The sequence below is a fragment of the Nicotiana tabacum genome, chromosome 5 (genome assembly GCF_000715075.1).
Source record: "Nicotiana tabacum cultivar K326 chromosome 5, ASM71507v2, whole genome shotgun sequence".
Taxonomy (NCBI): domain Eukaryota; kingdom Viridiplantae; phylum Streptophyta; class Magnoliopsida; order Solanales; family Solanaceae; genus Nicotiana; species Nicotiana tabacum.
In genome coordinates this window covers 23,172,863-23,192,269 of record NC_134084.1, presented here as the reverse complement: position 1 = coordinate 23,192,269, position 19,407 = coordinate 23,172,863, and the positions used below count along the sequence as shown (strand labels likewise).

Below are 19,407 nucleotides of genomic sequence, written 5' to 3'. Positions count from 1 at the left end.
TTCCAATCACATAGGTTGGATTACCATCATAGTTGATATAACTCAAATTGGCAAAAATCTCATTCCCCTCGATGTTTCAGATATTAATTTTCTTTCCAAAGGTTTAGTTAGAGGATCGGCCAAATTCACTTCTAACTTCACATAATCTATGGAAATAATTCCATCTTTCAGCAACTGTTTTATCACATTATGTCTCAATCGGATATGTCTAATATTCCCATTAAAGGATTTATTTTTGGCAATGGCTATTGCAGCTTGGCAATCACATTGCATCGACACAGAAGGTGTTGGTTTAATTCCTACTGGAATACTCGTTAAAAGGTTCTTTAACCACTCGGCCTCATTGCCAGCTAATTCCAATGCCATAAACTCAGATTCCATGGTAGATCTAGCTATTATAATTTGTTTAGCTGATTTCCATACCACAGCACCCCCACCGAGGGTGAACACATAACCACTAGTGGATTTTATCTCATTTGAATCAGAGATCCAGTTGGCATCACTGTATCCTTCTAGTACAGTGGGAAATCCACTATATTTAATACCATAGTTCATGGTACCTCTCAAATATTTCATTACTCTTACTAATGCAATCCAATGATCATGACTCGGATTTTGAGTATATCTACTCAATCTACACACAGCATATGCAATACCAAGTCTAGTGAAATTCATCAAATGCATTAGGCTACCAATAATTTGAGCATATTTATTTTGATCTACATGATCTCCCTTATTCTTTTTTAATTGACTACTAGCATCATAAGGAGTGCTTACAGGTACCACATCAAAATTATCAAATTTTGTAAGAATTCTTTCAACATAATGTTCTTGAGTCAACACTAAACTATTGCCATCTCTTATAATTTTCATGCCTAAAATAACACTAGCTCCTCCCATGTCTTTCATCTCAAAATTAGAAGACAAGAAAATTTTGATTTTATGTACCAAATCAAGGCTAGAACTAAATAAGCATGTCATCCACATAAAGGCAAATAATAACACATGTACCATCTACACATTTTGTATAAATACATTTATCTACTTCAATTGATGAAAAACCATCACTAATCAATACTTGATCAAATTTTTCATGCCACTATTTAGACGTTTGCTTTAGACCATATAAAGATTTTAGCAATTTACATACTTTATTTTCTTGGTCAGAATACAACCCTCAGGTTTCTCCATGTAAATTTTCTCTTCTAAATCACCATTTAAAAATGCAGTTTTAACATCCATTTGGTGAATAAAAAGTTTATAAATTGAAGTCAAGGCAAGTAAAACACGAATTGAGAAAATTCTAGTTACAGGAGCATAAGTATCAAAATAATCAACATTTTGCTTTTGGGTAAAACCTTTTGCAACAAGTCTAGCTTTGTATTTATCAATGGAATCATCTGGATTGAGTTTCTTCTTAAAAATCCATTTACAACCAATGGGTTTAGCTCCCAGAGGTAAATCAACTAAAATCCAAGTTTTATTTTGTAAAATTGAAATTAATTCTACATCAATAGCTTCTTTCCAAAATGAGGCATCATACGAAGAAATAGCTTCAGGATATGTTAAAGGATCATTATCCACAAGATAAGTATAAAAATCATTACCAAAAGATTTTTCTTTCCTTGGTCTTTTGCTTCTTCTTAAATCCTCACTTTCAAAATCATTTTGTACAATTGGAACATGTGAAATATTATCACTTGGAATAATAGGAGCATCAGAAATTTTCTCAAATTCTAAAGGAAAAATATTTTCAAAAAATTCAGCATTTTTTGTTTCAACAATAGTATTGTTTTCAAGTATATCACTTTTGACTACTAAAAATCTGTATGCTGCACTGTTTTCAGCATACCCAATAAACATACAATCAGATGTTTTAGATCCTATTTTTTCTTTTCTTAGGATCAGGCAACATAACTTTAGCAAGGCACTCCCACACTTTCAAATATTTCAAATTAGGTGGATACCCTTTCCACAACGCATACAGAGTTTTACCCGTTTTCTTTTAAGGAATTCTATTCTGTAAATGGCAAGCAGATAAAATGGCTTCATCTCAAAGATTATCCGGAGCACCAGAACTAACAATCATACTATTCATCATTTCTTTTAAAGCCCTATTTTTTCTTTCCGCTACACCATTTGATTGTGGAGAATATGGCGGAGTTATCTCGTGAATTATACCTCCTTCTCACAATAATCATTCAACAAAATAAATTCACCACCTCTATCGGATCTAACTCTTTTGATTTTCTTATCTAATTGATTTTCTACTTCAGATTTATAAATTAAAAACTTATCAAAAGCTTCATCATTATTTCTCAACAAATAAACTTTTGTATATCTAGAAAAATCGTCTATAAAAGTCACATAATATTCTTTTTCCCTCTTCTAGTCATAGTTTGTTTCAAGTCTCCTAAATCAGTATGAATTAAACTTAATAATCCAGATTCTCTAAATACTGAAGCACATGATTTCTTAGTTTGTTTAGCTTCTGCACAAACTTCACACTTATCAATATCAAAAAATTAATGTTCGAAATAAGACCTTCAGAATGCATTTTTTAATATAAGATAAACTAACATATCCTAATCTAACATGCCATAAATTAAAAGAATCAATCAAGTAAGCAGAAGTACTAGCATTTTCATTGATATCATTGAGTACAAACAAGCCATGGTTATAATAACCCTTGCCAACAAAGTTATTATTCTTGGTCAACACGACCTTATCAGATTCAAAAGAAACCTTCACCCCCACTTTTCCTAATAATCCCACAGAGACCAAATTGGCTCGGATACTAAGAACATGCAACACGTCATTTAATGCCAAAGTTTTACCAAATGTGAGTTTGAGAAGAACTTTGCCTTTTCCAAGAACTTGAGTAGTTCTTGAGTCACCAAGATAGACAATTTCTTCTCCCTCCTCAACTTGGGTGCCAGACACAAAATTTTTTTTGTTAGCACATATGTGCCTAGTGGCTCCAGAATCTAACACTCAATCTTTCACATTGGCCACAAGGTTCACTTGGGAAACAACCGCAATAATTATATCATCCACTTTGGCTTCAGTCAAATTTACTTTAGCCTTAATGGGATTGTCATTCCCAACTCTTTTTCGGCATTGAGCAACATAGTGGCCAGGTGTGCCACACACAAAGCAGTTGCCTTTTTCCTTGAAGGTTTGATTGTTGGTTTGGGTTTATAACAATTTCTTTTATCATACCTGTTACTTGATCTTCTCTGACGGTTGTTCTCCTCCACAAAGCTGCTTCTAGTAGCAATTTCTTTTCCTTTGTCAACAACAGCGTGCTTGCGGTTCAAATTATCTCCCCCAAAAACAGCAACAGAAATAGTTGGTGCAGCAGGAGTAGTAGCATCAACAACAACATTAACAGCGTTATTCTCCATAATAACAACGTAAAATATCCTTAAGATTGTTGGAAAAAATTGAAAGATTATGGAGAATAAACGGTTTAACTTGAGGCGTGTCAAAGACACTGTTCTTAAGGATATTTTGCCCACACCGAGATGAATAATATTAGGCGTATCCCATAGGATTCAACAAACTCTTCTATTATAACTAGGAGCAAAAACAACAAAGCTTAAACAAAATAAAACCCACCAGCAATGAAAGCAGTTTAGAAGAAGAGTTTTATTTTCTGTTTCATACACTTTTTTTGTTTGTCTACCTTTCAAAGTGAATGTAGAATGAATTATATAGTCCAAAAGTGAACATAAGTTAGGAAGCAACTGCAGAAAACAAATCCATTAAGATTAAGCCATTAATATTAAATAAACATTATTTTGACTTTCAGGATAGTAACGTGCAAATCTTATAATAGTCATATAAAGACTATTCAAAAGGTGGTTTCAAAATGAAAGCCATTAAGGCTAATCAAGTAGTCACATTTAATTTATAATTTGTTACAAAAAATATTCAAAATAACTACCATGATAAAGACTTATTAATAAAATATTAAGAAAATAAATCTAGACATAGTTTTGGAATATTCCTTTTTAAGATATCAAAATAATTTTTCTATCATATATATACACTTTTTCGGTTATTATTTTGAAAGCGATTATACAATACTATTTTCCCACTGTATAATCCCTCATCAGGATAGATAGAAAAAGATTCAGAAGGTAAAAATGCACTGAAAGTCGTCGAAATAAAACAAGAAATAAAATTCAATGGTCCTTGAAGACCAATTACTGAGTCAATTTGTCAATCTAGATGAATTAACTCAAACTAATTATGAGAAGGTAAAAATGCCATGAGCTCAAGTAGATGAAGTTACATAAATAAGCAACACGTCGACGGGGCTATTCCGGACAAAACATCAATATCAAACCCAGTGTAATTCTACAAAGTAAGGTCTTAGAGGGGTAGGGTGTACGCAGGCCTTACCCATACCTTGTGAAGGTAGAGAGGTTGTTTCCAATAGACACCCGGCTCAAGATAAAAGTAAACGACGCAGACACAACACAACACGTAGTAACACCAACCAGATAAGGAGGTGGCTATTCCGGACACCACCATTAAAAAAACATGGTATAAGCAACCCTTGAATTCCTACAAATGGCTCTCCTTTCAAAGACTAAATGAATTACAAATACTAAAGATCCAGTTATGAGCTTCCCTTTGGGAGGGAGTCAACCAACAACAAAAGTCCATCACCCTCGCCGCTTCTCTCCCTACAACAAGAAGAAAGGTCTTGGTAACTGGTAAGGTAAGGACTTCGAGCAATCTGTCAAAGTAAAACTTGCATTTCCACAATGCAAAACGATGTCATACAGGCTGGTCTAGAACTTGTAATCTGGGTTGTCACGAAGGCCAAGCTTAGAGAGAACGAGACAGTAGGAGTCCCAGTCTGTCCTTCGGAGATACTTCAACAACTTCTTCCTCTTTTGCACCATTGCTTGTAGACCCTTACGAGAGTGCTTATCCTAAAACATTTTATTATCAAGCATCAAGTTATAAATAGCCAGGTTAGCACTAATCTAAGCAATAAAGCTCTATAATGATGATATAATATATATATATATATATATATATATATATATATATATATATATATCTGAAACACTTAATGCACATGTATGATAAAAGTTCTCGCAAGTAGATGTATCGTCCATTCTTTCTTCTTTTCATCTGATTTGGCATTTCAAGAACAGCAATCATGCGTACCATATGACAATGAACAACAACATGCTATAAATTAAAATTTCATGACCTGTATTCTTACCAAAGATACTCAATTGGGCACAATTCAGCAGAAAACTCACCTTTTTGTGCAGAACTGACGATAGGTGCTTTATTTTCGTTGTAAGTTGAGCCACTGAAAACAAGAAAAGGCTAACATCAATTTAAGATGTAAGAAACTAAGAACACCATTGGAGCGGCACATGTTGAGGCATGATGGTGTTTTACTTCCATTTGAGTATTACCTTTAAACAAAAATCAAATTGAAGCAACTTCTTATAAATGTTTGTTGTTATAAGTTTAAGAGCAATAGTATCTATCAACAGCAAAAGACTCTATACGCAACAGCCTCTCAGCAGATTGTTGCCAAAATAAGGAATAGATTGCAACAATCGGGCTTAAATTGTCACTCAGTCCCCAAAATTATACCACTAGGAGCCATTTGGCTAACATGCTAGTAATTGGGATTATAATGCATGTTTATGCAATGCTAAATGAAAGGACTGTTATGCGATGATTAATAAATGAAGGAATTATTATGCGGCGGTTAATAATGAAAGGTCTGTTATTTACAACAACAGCAACCCAGTGGAATCCCACAAGTGGGTCTGGGAAGGGTAGTGTGTACGGCTGTACGCAGACCTTACCCCTATCTATGAAGGTAGAGAATGAAAGGCCTATTATTTATGCAAGAATAACTTACTTTAAGGGCAATGTTATCTTTAAATAATTTTCGGTATTACTAATTCGCATATTCTGATTACACATTCTACCATATCGCATAACAACAACCCAGTGGAATCTCACAAGTGGGGTCTGGGGAGGGTAGCGCAGACCTTACCCCTACTCCTTCGGGTTGTTTTCGATAGACCCTCGCCTCAAGAAGATGAAAAGAGATAGTGGAGCATTAATAGCAAAAGAAGCAAGAAAGATAACACCAGCAACGTAACCAAAAAAAAAAAGAGAAAAGCAATAATAATAAGTAGTAGCAATGGCACGATACTACAAACACAATGGAGTAATATGGATACAACAAAAGCCACTAACATCCTAAAACAATACACTATCAGACTAGCTTCCTACGACCTAACCGGCAACCCTAATGAAGTAATATGGACATAACTGAAGCCACTAGCAGCCTAAGACAAAACACTATCAGGCTAGCCTCCTATCTCCTAACCTACAACTTTAATGCTCGACCTCCACAACTTCCTATCAAGGGCCATGTCCTCGGAATCTGAAGTCGCGTCAGGTCCTGCCTGATCATCTCTCTTCAATATTTCTTTGGCCGCCCTCTACCTTTTCTCATACTCGTCAAAGTCAACCGTTCACATCTCCTTACCGGGGCATCCATGCTTCTCCTTCGAACATGCCCGAACCATCTAAGCCTAGTTTCCCGCATCTTATCTTCCATGGGAGCCATGCCCACTAGGGGCGTCAATGAATATTTAAAAACCAACTAAACCGACCGAACCATACCGAAACGATTTTTAGGTTTCTTTTAATAAAACTATAGATTTTTATATAAATTTATAATCACACCAATAATTAGGGTAGGTTTTTTATTTTATAAAAATAAACCAAAAAAATACCAAACCGTACCGAATAAATTTACATGTGAAAATTATATTTATATATTAAGTTTAAAAATAATAAAGCATTAATTTTTTCCTTGGATCTTGAAACTATGAAAAGAGTTACAAGCCAACAAGTAATTAAACTCAAAATCCTAATTCTCAAACCTATTATGCTACTCCTATTAAACTATGAAAAGAGTTACAAGCCAACAAGTAATTAAACTCAAAATCCTAATTCTCAAACCTATTAAACTAAATTATTTTCAGCATATTCAGTAGCAAGACACAAGGTATTGAAGCGATTATGAGTAGCAGACTATAATGTATTAAATATGTTTCCTTTCGTATGATTTAGGTTTATTATTTTGAATATTTAATCTTCTATATATTTTATTCTTGAGTCTCAGTCCCAGTCCCAGCTTGGTTAATATCTTTTCACTTGTGTGATTTATATTTTTTTGTATTAATTTGCTTAGTTTCTTTTACGCTGTTGTAGAATAGTTGATAGATCTATACTCTACCATCTTTCATATTTTCTTAATTCATCACCCTTTAAAATGTAAAAATGTCTAGAGAGTTTTGCTAAGTCCTATAAAAATATGTATGTTATTGCATTATACTTCTCCTAGTGACTTTTACATGATATTTAAAATAACTATCGAAAATTAACCGAACCGTACCAATACCGAAGAGAAACCGATATGATTGGGACGGTTTTGAAAAGTCTAATTTTGATTATATATAATAGAATAACCGAAAAATTGGTATGGTATAAATTTTACAAAATAATCAACCGAACCGAACCATTGACACCCTAACACCCACCTTCACCCGGATATCATCATTCCTAATCTTATCCAGCCTATTGTGCCCGCACATCCATCTCAACATCCTCATTTATGCAACTTTCATCTTCTGGATATGAGAATTCTTGACTGGCCAACACTATGCACCATATATCATGGTCGGTCTAACAACTGCTTTATAGAACTTATCTTTAAGTTTCGGAGGCATCTTCCTGTCACACAAGACACCAGATGCTAGCCTCTATTTCATCCACCCCACCGCTATACGGTGCGTAATATCCTCGTCAATCTCCCATCCCCTGGATAAGCGAATCTAGGTACTTAAAGCTCCCTTTCTTGGGGATGACTTGAGAGTCAAGCCTCATACGTCCATGTACGCTTCTCCCGATACGCCGTTGAACTTGCACTCCACGTATTTTGTCTTAGTTCTACTCAAATTGAAACCTTTAGACTCCAAGGTATGTCTCCAAACCTCTAACCTCTCGTTAACACTGCCTCGCGTCTCATCGATCAAAACTATATCATCAGCGGATAACATACACCATGGCACCTCCCCTTGAATATGTTGGTGTTAGTGCGTCCATCGTCAGGGCAAATGAGAACGGCTGAGCGCAGATCCTTGGTATAAACCCATAACAACCGGAAAATGTTCCGCGTTGCCCCCCACTATCCTAACCCGAGTCTTAGCTCCATCATACATGTCCTTAATCACCCTAATATAAGCAACTGAAACACTTTTCACCTTCTAAAGAACTTTCCTAGGGACCTTATCATATGTTTTTTTCTAGGTCAATAAACATAATGTGCATATCTTTCTTCCTATCCCTGAACAGTTCAACCAACCTCCTTATAAGATGGATAGCTTCTGTAGTAGAACGACCGGGCATGAACTCAAACTGGTTATCGGATATCGACACCGACCTCCTTACCCTCACTTCCACTACCCTTTTCCAAACTTTCATGGTATGACTTAGTAACTTAATACCCCTATAGTTGTTATAATTCTGGATATCGCCTTTTGTCCTTGTACAACGGTATCATCGTACTCCACCTCCATTCTTCGGACATCTTTTTCGTCCTGAAAATAATATTAAATAGCTCAGTTAGCCACTCCAATCCTGCTCTACCCACCAACCTCTAAAATTCAACCGGAATTTAGTCGGGCTCGGTCGCTCTGCCCATGTGCATCTTCCGCATAGCCCCCACGACCTCCTCGACCTTAATGCGCCTACAGTAGCTAAAATCGCGATGGCTCTCGGGGTTCTCCAATTCCCCTAGCACAATATCTCTGTCCCCTTCGTCATTCAGCAGTTTATGAAAGTAAGTCTGTCATCTCCGCTTAATCTGAGCATCTTCCATCAACACTCTGCCTTCCTCGTCCTTGATGCACCTCAATTAGTGTAGATCACGAGTCGTCCTCTCTCTCGCCTTGGCCAGCCGGAATAACTTCTTGACCCCGCCATTGTCCCCCAGTTCTTCGTACAAACGACCAAACGCTACAGTCTTAGCCTCCGTGACTGCTAACTTCACCACTTTTCTAGCTTTCTTATATCTTTCACCGTTCATCCTCCTTTCCTCCTCGTCTGTACTTTCCACTAACCTCTGGTACGCCGTTTTCTTGTCTTCCACCTTTCCCAGGACCTCGGCGCTCCACCACCAGTCTCCCTGTGACCGCTTGAGTAACCCTTCGAGACCCCTAACACCTTTCCCGCAGCCTCCTTTATACAGTTCGTCGTCATTGTCCACATACCGCTCGCGTCCCCAATACTCCTCTAGGCCCCCATAGCCAACAACTTCCCCTCCAACTCCTGAGCTTTATCCTTCGTCAAGGCACCCCACCTATCCTCGTACGACTCCGAACCACGTTCTTCTTCCTCCTTATCATGATGCTGACGTCTATCACCAAGAACATATGTTGGGTCACGAGTGTCTCACTTGGGATAACTTTGCAATCCTTGCACAACCCTCTATCAGATCTCCTTAGGAAGAGATAGTCAATCTGGGTCTTAGCCACCGAACTTCGAAAAGTAACCAAATGCTCCTCCCTCTTCAGAAAACTAGAGTTCGCAATCACCAACTCAAAAGCCTTAGCAAAATCCAACAGAGAAGTGCCACCTCCGCTACTATCCCAAAGCCAAAACCGACATATCGCATAACTTAATGCAGATATTATTTAATACCGCCACTTCAATATGCAGTCAACCAAACACAACATTTGTTAATATGGCAATTATTTGTTTTCCAAACTTATTGGCAAATAGACGCTCATACTTGCACAGAATTATGTTCCACGCTACGTTGCGCACCTAGTGACATTTTCGAATAGTCCATGCAACATAGGTTCCCTACCTTCCAACCTCCACGGTTTTCATCCTGACATCGAAACATATGTTCAAAACAAGCATTTTAAACACCTTAAAATGTTGATTGTGCTTACGCGGGACTAACTTAACTGAGCTGGATAAAAACGTGGTATGAACATGTATAAGGAGGCATGAGCAGTGGAGGAAATAAAGACGCAATTGTTTTCTTGAACGGAACGATGGGGGATGGCTTGAGACCAAACTCTTTTGTGGATGAGCACGAGTGTTTCTAATGATTATCTGTAGCAAGTGGATGAAGGTGTTCAGTTATATTGATTTTAAGCCTTAAGGGAATGAAAGGGGGTTGTTTGTGGTAAAGGTGGAGTGCGTTCTTGATGAAGAGAAAGGAATTGGTAAGGATTCAAGGGGGAGCTATGATAGGTGAATTGAGCTAAACCAGTGTTGAAAAATGATGGAGCCATAAGTTTTGGTATGGTACAATATTATTAAAGAAAAGTTCTATTGTTAGTTAGATTCTTATGGAAAAGAAGATTACTGGAGGAGTTTTTAATGGAGATGGCCGGAAAACTTTTCTTGGCCGGAATCTATGCCAGAAAAAAAAACACCGACTAGATCCATCTTTCTCCGGTAATCCCTTGTTCCTTTTGTTTGAGTTTTAGCAACCCTAGAACTACACCTCATGAGCCTTTTCTCCCAACCTCGCTGGAAAAAACTATCCAACTCACAAAACTCGGCGATGGTGATGGGTGGAACAAATGGAGGAAAAAGAATTGGGATGGATTTGGGATTTGCTTAAAAGTGAAAATATATGATGATGTGACCTGATATTTATCTGACGTTTATCTCCATTAGCTCAATTGAGAGACATATAGAGACATAAGTGTTTAAAACGTAGTTCTTGGATAAGTTCACGTGTCTGTGTCTGGAATCTAGATGAAAATTTATGGATTTTAAGGGACTAGAGCAGAACTCCGTGCAAGCACGATTGTCTATTTGCCTATTAAGCTTTTTTTTCTTTGGCAACCAACCAAATGCTATATTATTTAATACGGGATTTTATACTGAGATTAATTATACTAATACAACCAAACAAACGAGTGAACAACCCCTTAATGGTTGAGTTTATTTCTGATTCCCAATAAAACAATTGAATTAGATGCAAAGATACAGTTTTTTTTACTTCATCTTACATACATTTCATTTATTGTAGTTTTTCACTTTGATATACAACTGTTGTCCGTGTCTAGTTACTTTTTATGAAATTACACATTTTTTAGAGCCCATGTGGATTAGCTGATTTGAAGTAGTTGATAAGAATTAGGTGCTGAAAAACACTTTTAAGTGTTGAAACTGATTTAATAAATAAGCAGTTACGTGTTTTGGTACAAGTGCTAAATTGATAATAAGTTGCTGCAGTATTTGATAAAAAAATACTGATAAGCTCTTTTTCTATTAAAATAACTTAAATAACCTTAGAACTGTTTACACTTATAAGGGCGTAGTTTCTTTAAAATTTTAGATTCTGATTCAAATACAAAATATTCTATTTATCATTTTATTTAAATATAACTATGCTTAGATAAGATAATTTTTACGATAAATATAATTTATTTTATGTTAAGCATATAATACTAAGTTATAATATTTAATAAATTGACAAAAGTTTCTCAATAAAAATAAACCTAAATAGGACAAAATATTTGAGGCAGTGAGTATCGATGTAGGAGTTTTGTTCTAAAAAGGAATGTTTTAAGGATAAAATAGTAAAAAATTCGGTCAAACTTAAAGTGTTTATAAGCTAAAAATTCATAAGCTGGGGGTGACCAGCTTATGGCTTTTGGCTTATTTTTGACTTATAAGCACTTGGCTTATAAGTACTTTTAACTTTACCAAACGTGTAGATAAGCCGAAAAGTGCTTATAAGCTAGTTTGACCAGCTTATAAGCTTAGCCAAACACCCTCTTAGTTTTATTTTATTTGCACCTCCTTTCGCTTAAGCAAGCTTTCTTCGTGCTTTCGTTTAAAGCCTACTTTGGTGCTCTTTTATTCTTTTAGCCTTTGAAAGACCATAGAGAGGGGGCAAAAGACGGATGCCAATTATTGCATTTCCAAATTATAAAATTTACAATATACTTATTAATGTAAAATAAATTTGGGACAATCTTACACTTTCCCTCGATGTAGAGGATAAAAATCATATCTTCAAACTTGCTACATATACATTTAACCCTCGGCCCTTGGGATGCTTCGATTAACATATTAATAAGCTCATCTTTGAACTAATAAAACTAAATAGAGTTGCACCCAAATTATATTTTCTCGTGAATGATATACCAATGTCGATGTCTGGTTCATTCATAGCACAGCGATTATAAGTAATACACATCGCTGCTCGATTATGACAACTTCATCTATGTTGTCTATTCAAACTTCAATTCCTTAAACCACTGCTTTAACAACATTCATGAGTTCCCCATGCTATTTTACTTTTAGCGGATTTCCTCTAACTGTAACACGATATCTTTAGTTGGATCTCTATCAAAAGGAGATTCCAAACATAAACGTTAACCTTAGCGTCTCCTTAATTCTCATATATGAATCTCTAACCAGGAGCACCCTTCACGAAGGATGTACCACTCTTGATGTGTGTATTTGGTTGATAGTGTCATTTTAGTACCACTCTTTCCTTATCAAAAAAAAAGATATCAAGGACATTTTTATTTTTACAAGATAATCATACCTGAAATAGCTCAAGCCATTTCCATGCCGAAGAAATACTTGAGCTGGCCTAAATTCTTAAACAAGTTGTTTCAATGCCGTGTTACTTATCATCACCGAGTGATTTGACTCACTGTGCATCTACAAATTGCTAAACTAGATGACTAAACCAGCCAAACAAACCTTGTAGAGATTGCTTCAGACCATGAAGGAAGTAGCAATGCCAGCATACTAGATTGCTTCAGACCATGAAGGAACTAGCAATGTCGGCATACTGGATCAGACTTCCCCCCACCAGAAAAAAAAGGTCAGCAGTTGCTTCTGTAGACTTACTTCCAAATGCTCTTCTTCCTCTGGTATGCTATTGATTTAAGCAAATCACTCATCTAAAAGGTTAAGCTATTAGAGAGTGAAATTTTATTGATTTATATATTTAGGTTATCAACAAAGCCTACCCACTTTTGTTTGTATTCTCTCTTTCAACCAAACGTAAAGAAGTTGAAATCAATTGATCTCTAAAATTCGACGGAAGTATCTACAAACTAAACGAATCACAACTGGAAAAGGACACTTGGAGGAAAGACCATGGGAAGTGGAATTTTCCGGTGAAACGTTATTACCACAATATGCAAGAGGTGGAACAAAAACTACAACCAAGGTTTATCAGCTCCCATGCCACTAACAAAAAACAATTATCGCTAAGATAAACAATTATCGTTATTACCACAATATGCAAGAGGTGGAACAAAAACTACAACCAAGGTTTATCAGCTCCCATGCCACTAACAAAAAACAATTATCGCTAAGATAAACAATTTATATTTCTTTTGGTTGGTCAATTATGTGTAAAACAAAATAATAATAAAAAAAATTGAGACCGATAAATCCATATGGGGTCATAGGACCAATCGCAGCCTTCAGAACTCGGGGATAATGTGTCCGACCCCTGCCCTTTTCCACTAGCATGGCGCAGGACTCAAACATGTGACCTAAGTCACAAGTCCCTAAACCTTTGCAATTTCAACTAAGCCATGGGGGCTTTTTGTACCAAGTGATTTCAAAGGGTCACAACTTTATGTAGTAGCTCTTCGGTTTGTTTTTCATCCTAGTTGCAAGGTCATCCCATAAGAGACTACTATACACTCTCATTTAAAGCTTTCAACTAATCATTCGCTCTTTCCCTCAAACATTTGAATCCCAAAGACAGCTTTTGCACACAATTCTTCCGCAATAAAAGGACTTCTTCCGGCATTAATCCTTGGTATATTTTACTAAAAGAAGTTCTTGCTGCATTAATCCAGAACTGCTACATAGGGACCCTAAGTTGCTCCGATACGGCAGTTTAGGTGTTGCACCCGTGTCGACACGACACTAGTTGGGTGTGGGTATGGCCGGATCCGGTCAAACAATTTTGGGTACTTTGATCACGACATACGAAAAAATTCGAGGCGAGATACAATTTGATTCTCGAAATCAGAACCAAAACTAGAGTAAATTTGAAGAAAATAGCATACCTTATCTACGAAATCAATCCTTTACTTATCTACAACTTGAGAATAAAAAAGAAAATCCACACTTTACAAGCTATGCATAAGTATTCCACAAAATTTCTCATAATTTAGAGATATTTTTATATTTTTATTTTTTTGAATTATTTTTAGCCGTATCCCTGCACCCGTATCCGTACTAGGATTTGTATCGATGAATCTTAGAATTTACATTTCGAAGGATCCAACCCTAGATCCGCACCCGTGTCCGAGCAACTTACTAGGGACCTATTGAACAAAAATGGCTTCTAATAGAACCTTCAAGTACTCAAAATTCTCATCTATAGTTTCATTTGAAACAGATGCTGAATTTCCTCTCTTTCTTTTCCTCAGCCAAAATCAGATTTTAGACAAAATCAGATTTTAGACCCATATTGCTCCATAACTATTGGCAGAGAAACTATTTGCTCAAAGCGACCAAGTGTCAATCAAATACGATGTTGACAGAACAGATTTAGATGAACCTTTATTAATCAGAATTCATTGGTCAAAGAAACATAGATTCCCCCTTTTCAAATGCATTACAAATTTTTAATGTATTTCCTAAGTAAATCATCACAAGGGAACTATCAGTCAAATCATGTTGAACAAACTCGATGCAGTCAATTGCACCTCTCTTTTTTGTGAGCAGTAATTGCACCTTCGGAAATGATGGAAGATGGACTCCAATTTTTAACACCCAAACTTGGTTAGACCGTTTGTCTTCCAAGTCTCATAACCTAATGTTATTGGTCTTTTAGTTATCCTAAAAACTTGGGTCAAGATCTCTGCGAACCTAAATGTTTGACTGACTACACTCAGCTTGCTAGCTTGACTTGGAACTTGGAAGTCATTACCCTTCTTGGTCTCCATATTGTAGACAATCAGAAGAAAAGCAGATTCCAAGCAAATTAATACTGCTTTCTACAGGATATAGATTATTCCATGGCATTGCAATTAACTACCAAAAATCAGAGGAATAATTTCGGAAGAACATGGGAATCAGCTTGAATTTAAATGCTGGAAAGCGGTGTTATGTTAGGAGAGGGGCAGAGGATAATGTCCAATGAAGGAAGAGTGACTGTGGGTGATGTTTGATATATGGATGGGTCTGTGTATCAGTGCAGACAAAAAGCTCTTTCTAGGAAAAAGATATACTCTAGAAACAGAAAAGAACATAGAATCTGCTCAAGTGGAAAGTATCTAGAATAACTTCCATATTAAAGCAAGATACAAACTACCCAACGGAACCTCAAAAGTACAAAAGAGAACCAAGAATATAAAGTATAGGGGGGGAAAAGGAAACAACTAAAGAAATAAAGATATTAAATATCAACCTTAAACAACAAGACACCATAAAACTAGACCACTGACCTTGAACACGTGATGAGCCACAATCCAACTCTGACATTTTAAATTCATCTCACTTTTTGTAACTCCAGTTTCATTTTTTCCTCAGATGACATGTTATCTGGGTGGAAATACTGTTCAAAATTGTCCATAAGTTATTACATTCACTTAAATGAATGACAGCCACATGGACAATAGAAATCAGATAACTGATGCTACTTGCTGAGCTGAAGAAAGTAATGAACAGAAAGAACAATAAGAGTACAAAATCATGGATGAGCTCTGTAAATTATTGGTGCAAATCAAGACAACCATCAACCATGCCTCCCCTTTTCCTTTCTTTTATGTTTTTTTTTTGTTGTTTTGCTTAATTAAACAAAAATTGGACTAATAGATCAAATTGATATGCAATATGACAAAGAGCACTTTAGCCTGACCAAATATACATATTAATCTTTTTTATAGATAATTTGGATGACCAAAATAAATAAAAACCTATGTTTGTTCTTTATACTGTTGTGATTATGCATGATTCTTTAAGCCGAGGGTGTAATGGACACAGCCTCTCTACCTTCACAAAGGTAGGGGTAAGACCGCGTACTTTCTATCCTCCCCATACCCCACTTATGGGATTACATTGTTGTTGTTGTTGTTGTTGGACAATGAAAAAAAAGACCTTTTTTCTTCTTAACTCTTAGTCTTAAGTTAAGTATACAACAACAATAACAACAACAAACCCGGTGTAATCCCACAAGTGAGGTCTGGGGAGGGTAGTACGTACGCAGACCTTACCCCTACCTTCAAAAAGACAAAGAGGGTATTTCCAAAAGACCCTCGGCTTAGGAAAGATAAAGGGAAGCGCAGCAGCAATCACACCAATTCTAAAACCGAAGAAAAAATACAAAGATACAAAACTAAAACTGAATATTGTAATCAGAAGACCGAAACGAAAGCAACGACAAGTAATAATCAAGAAATACGAAAATACATAACTAATGCTAACTCATTTACTAAAGTTATTGTTACAGACAAGGACAACGATAGGCCTTTATTCTCAACCTCCACACCTTCCTATGGAGGTTATGAACAATGAAAATGAACTACATATGGTAGAAAACCATGTGAATCATCAATACAATATTTGATTCACACGGTCCGCACGCTGGTTCATACAATCGTCGCCCGCTCTTGTATTTGTAATAACTCGTCTTGAATAAAATAAAATTTTGATGGAAAAGAACCATAACTATGCAACCCTATTCTTAATAGATTGACCCCAAAATAGCATGTCCAGATTATAAGAAAGCCACCTCAAGATATTATTTTTTATACAGATGGTAAAGCAAAAATGAAACTCACATAATTGCCTTAGCCTTTTGCTCTAATGCAGTTCACGATTATGTATAACATCTTAATTATTAAAATTCCCAAAAATCAGCAAAAAGTATCATGTTTAGTGTTAAGGTCTGGTTTAATCTCTCGTGTCTCAAATGTTGCTTTTAGATTTTAAAGCCAAATGCATCCACTCCTAGATTTTCTACTAAAAAAAGAAAAGACTATGCTTGCTGCTCAGATCATCACTGAAGGCAAAATACCATTCAGATCCCTGAAATGAATGCTTCATAGGTGACTCATATTCAGAAAAACCAAATACTTAAAAACTATTGAGTGCAGGTTGGACATCAAAAAGGTTTATCATGAGTAATCAAATTAGAAATAGCAGAATCATTGACAGAAAGATAATTGAGAACAAAATACTTATTACCTTTTCAACCATTTCTTCTTTTGGTGGATGCAACATAAAGCTTGGGGTACCACCCAGCTGCCCCAAGACATCAAGTCTCTGAACTGTAAAAAGTAATTGTAATCAATGTATCATAAATGTGTTCGCACCATCTTCTCGAAAAATACAAGCATTGCTGCTCACAAGGAAGGAAGCGCCAGACCTAAATCTAGTTGTAGCTTATATTAAAGAAAACAAGAAGTGATATTAGCCGTCGATGCACACTGCATTGACTAATGAATAAGAAATCCAAGCGCAATACTAGCAAAGTGGCCTATGGCACACTAATTGAACATAATAAGATTGCAAACATAGAAACAAGCCTTTGACATCATTGTGAAGGCTTTGCACATTTTCCACAATATATACATTTTATGAGTATAGTTTTACAAGAAACTCTTCTATAAATGGTAATTGCAAGAGCAGCTCTTATGGAACTGGGTTCCTATGGAAGATTCATGGGGAAAATGTTATATTCATAAGAGATGAATCAGACCAATGATTCAATCATTAGCCACTTTGTATGACCTCAATTTATTCCAAATACTTTATATTACCATAAAAGCTACACTTACATCTCTTTTTTACATATATAATGGAGGTCGTCCGGCGAGCTTTTGCGCACCTCAACTATTTCACCTAATACCTGCTAAATCCTAAAAGAACCGGTATCAAGTAACTCAACCACCAATTCTTAGGCATATGGGAAGAAATCACCTAGCAATTGTTTGCCTCGGCTAGGATTTGAACTTTGATCCCCCATGATTTTCATCCCAATTTAACACTAGACCACACCCTTAGGTGCAGCTACACTTACATTTCTTTCAGCAATAATAAATCAAAACTTAACCTCCCAAAACCACTTAATTGTAGTTTTCAATTCCTTTGTGTATATATAATTGTTTCTGCTTATACATATATGTCCCATGTATTTTCTACCTCACACCTTTAGCTTAAAGTTCTGGTAGCCATAGGTGCTTCTCTAAGCTTTTAGCATTTGATCACACTTGCATATATAAATATAACTAAACAATTCACAGCATCACATCTATTATATTTGGTTTTGCACAAGTTATCCAAATAAACAAATACATAAGCAACCACCGAAATTGCACACAAATATGATGAGGGAAAAAAAAAGGCAAACTCACTCATTGTTCTCTTAGCCTTCTCCTCATCATCAGTATTCAACTTAACAAGAGTTTTTTTTATTTCCCTAAACACGGAGTCAGCCATCCTCCACTCGCTCTCTTTCTCCTCAGTTTCCCTCAGCTTCGCCAATCTATCGTTCAACTCTTTCAAGGAAAACCAACCCTTCTCACCCTCTTTCTTTTTTGCGGGACTCAACATTTTCAACTTCTCACCTAATTCACCATGACTGTACATCCTAACAAACTCAGGCCTCATCCCTTCCTTATCACCACCATCTTTATCCCTCATCATTTCCTTACCAAAAATCGACACAGGCAAATTCTCACTCCCACCAATCACTTTATCCATATTGGGTCTCAACTTGAAACTATCCTTATATCGCGAGAGTGAAAATGCGTCAAAAAACTTCCCTTTATTGTCATTCTGGTTGTTGCTGTTATTATTGTTGTTGAAGTTACGGAGGTTAGCACGAATGGCGCTGAGGTCAAACTTTCCAGTGGGGCCCGGTCTAGGGGCATTATTGACATTTCTTTTGTAGATTTCTTGAAATGACGGCGGTGGAGGAATAGAATCAGTACGGCGGCGGAATTCAGCGAGGTTTTTTCTAATTTCTTCTAATGATGGGGTTTTAGAAGAAGGATTTTGGTTTCTGGGATTATTGGCGGTAGAGGAAAAAGAGAAGGGTTTAGGTGTGGGGGGGTGGTGGGGTGGTTCTGAGGGAGGGGGTGGGGTATTATTAGGGATTTGGGGGTGATCGGAATTTGAATTCGGAGAGAAGAAATGGGGGAAAATGGGGTTGGGTTCAGGGAAAGGTTTGAGTTGTGACCGGAGTTGGAGAAGCTTTGTTGTTGCTGCCATTGTTGAGTGTTGAGGTTTAGGGGTTTTAGGTTTTGTTTTGTTTTTGAGTCACTGGTTAGTGAAGATGGAAGGTAAATATTTTTCGTTTCTTTTTGTAAATAGATAAAA

General features: G+C 36.3%; 1 pseudogene; it reads right to left on the bottom strand.

The window, feature by feature from the left end:
• Positions 1–4,287: 4,287 nt before the first annotated feature.
• On the bottom strand, positions 4,288–19,375 carry LOC107810404 (uncharacterized; annotated as a pseudogene).
• Between the last annotated feature and the right edge of the window lie 32 nt (positions 19,376–19,407).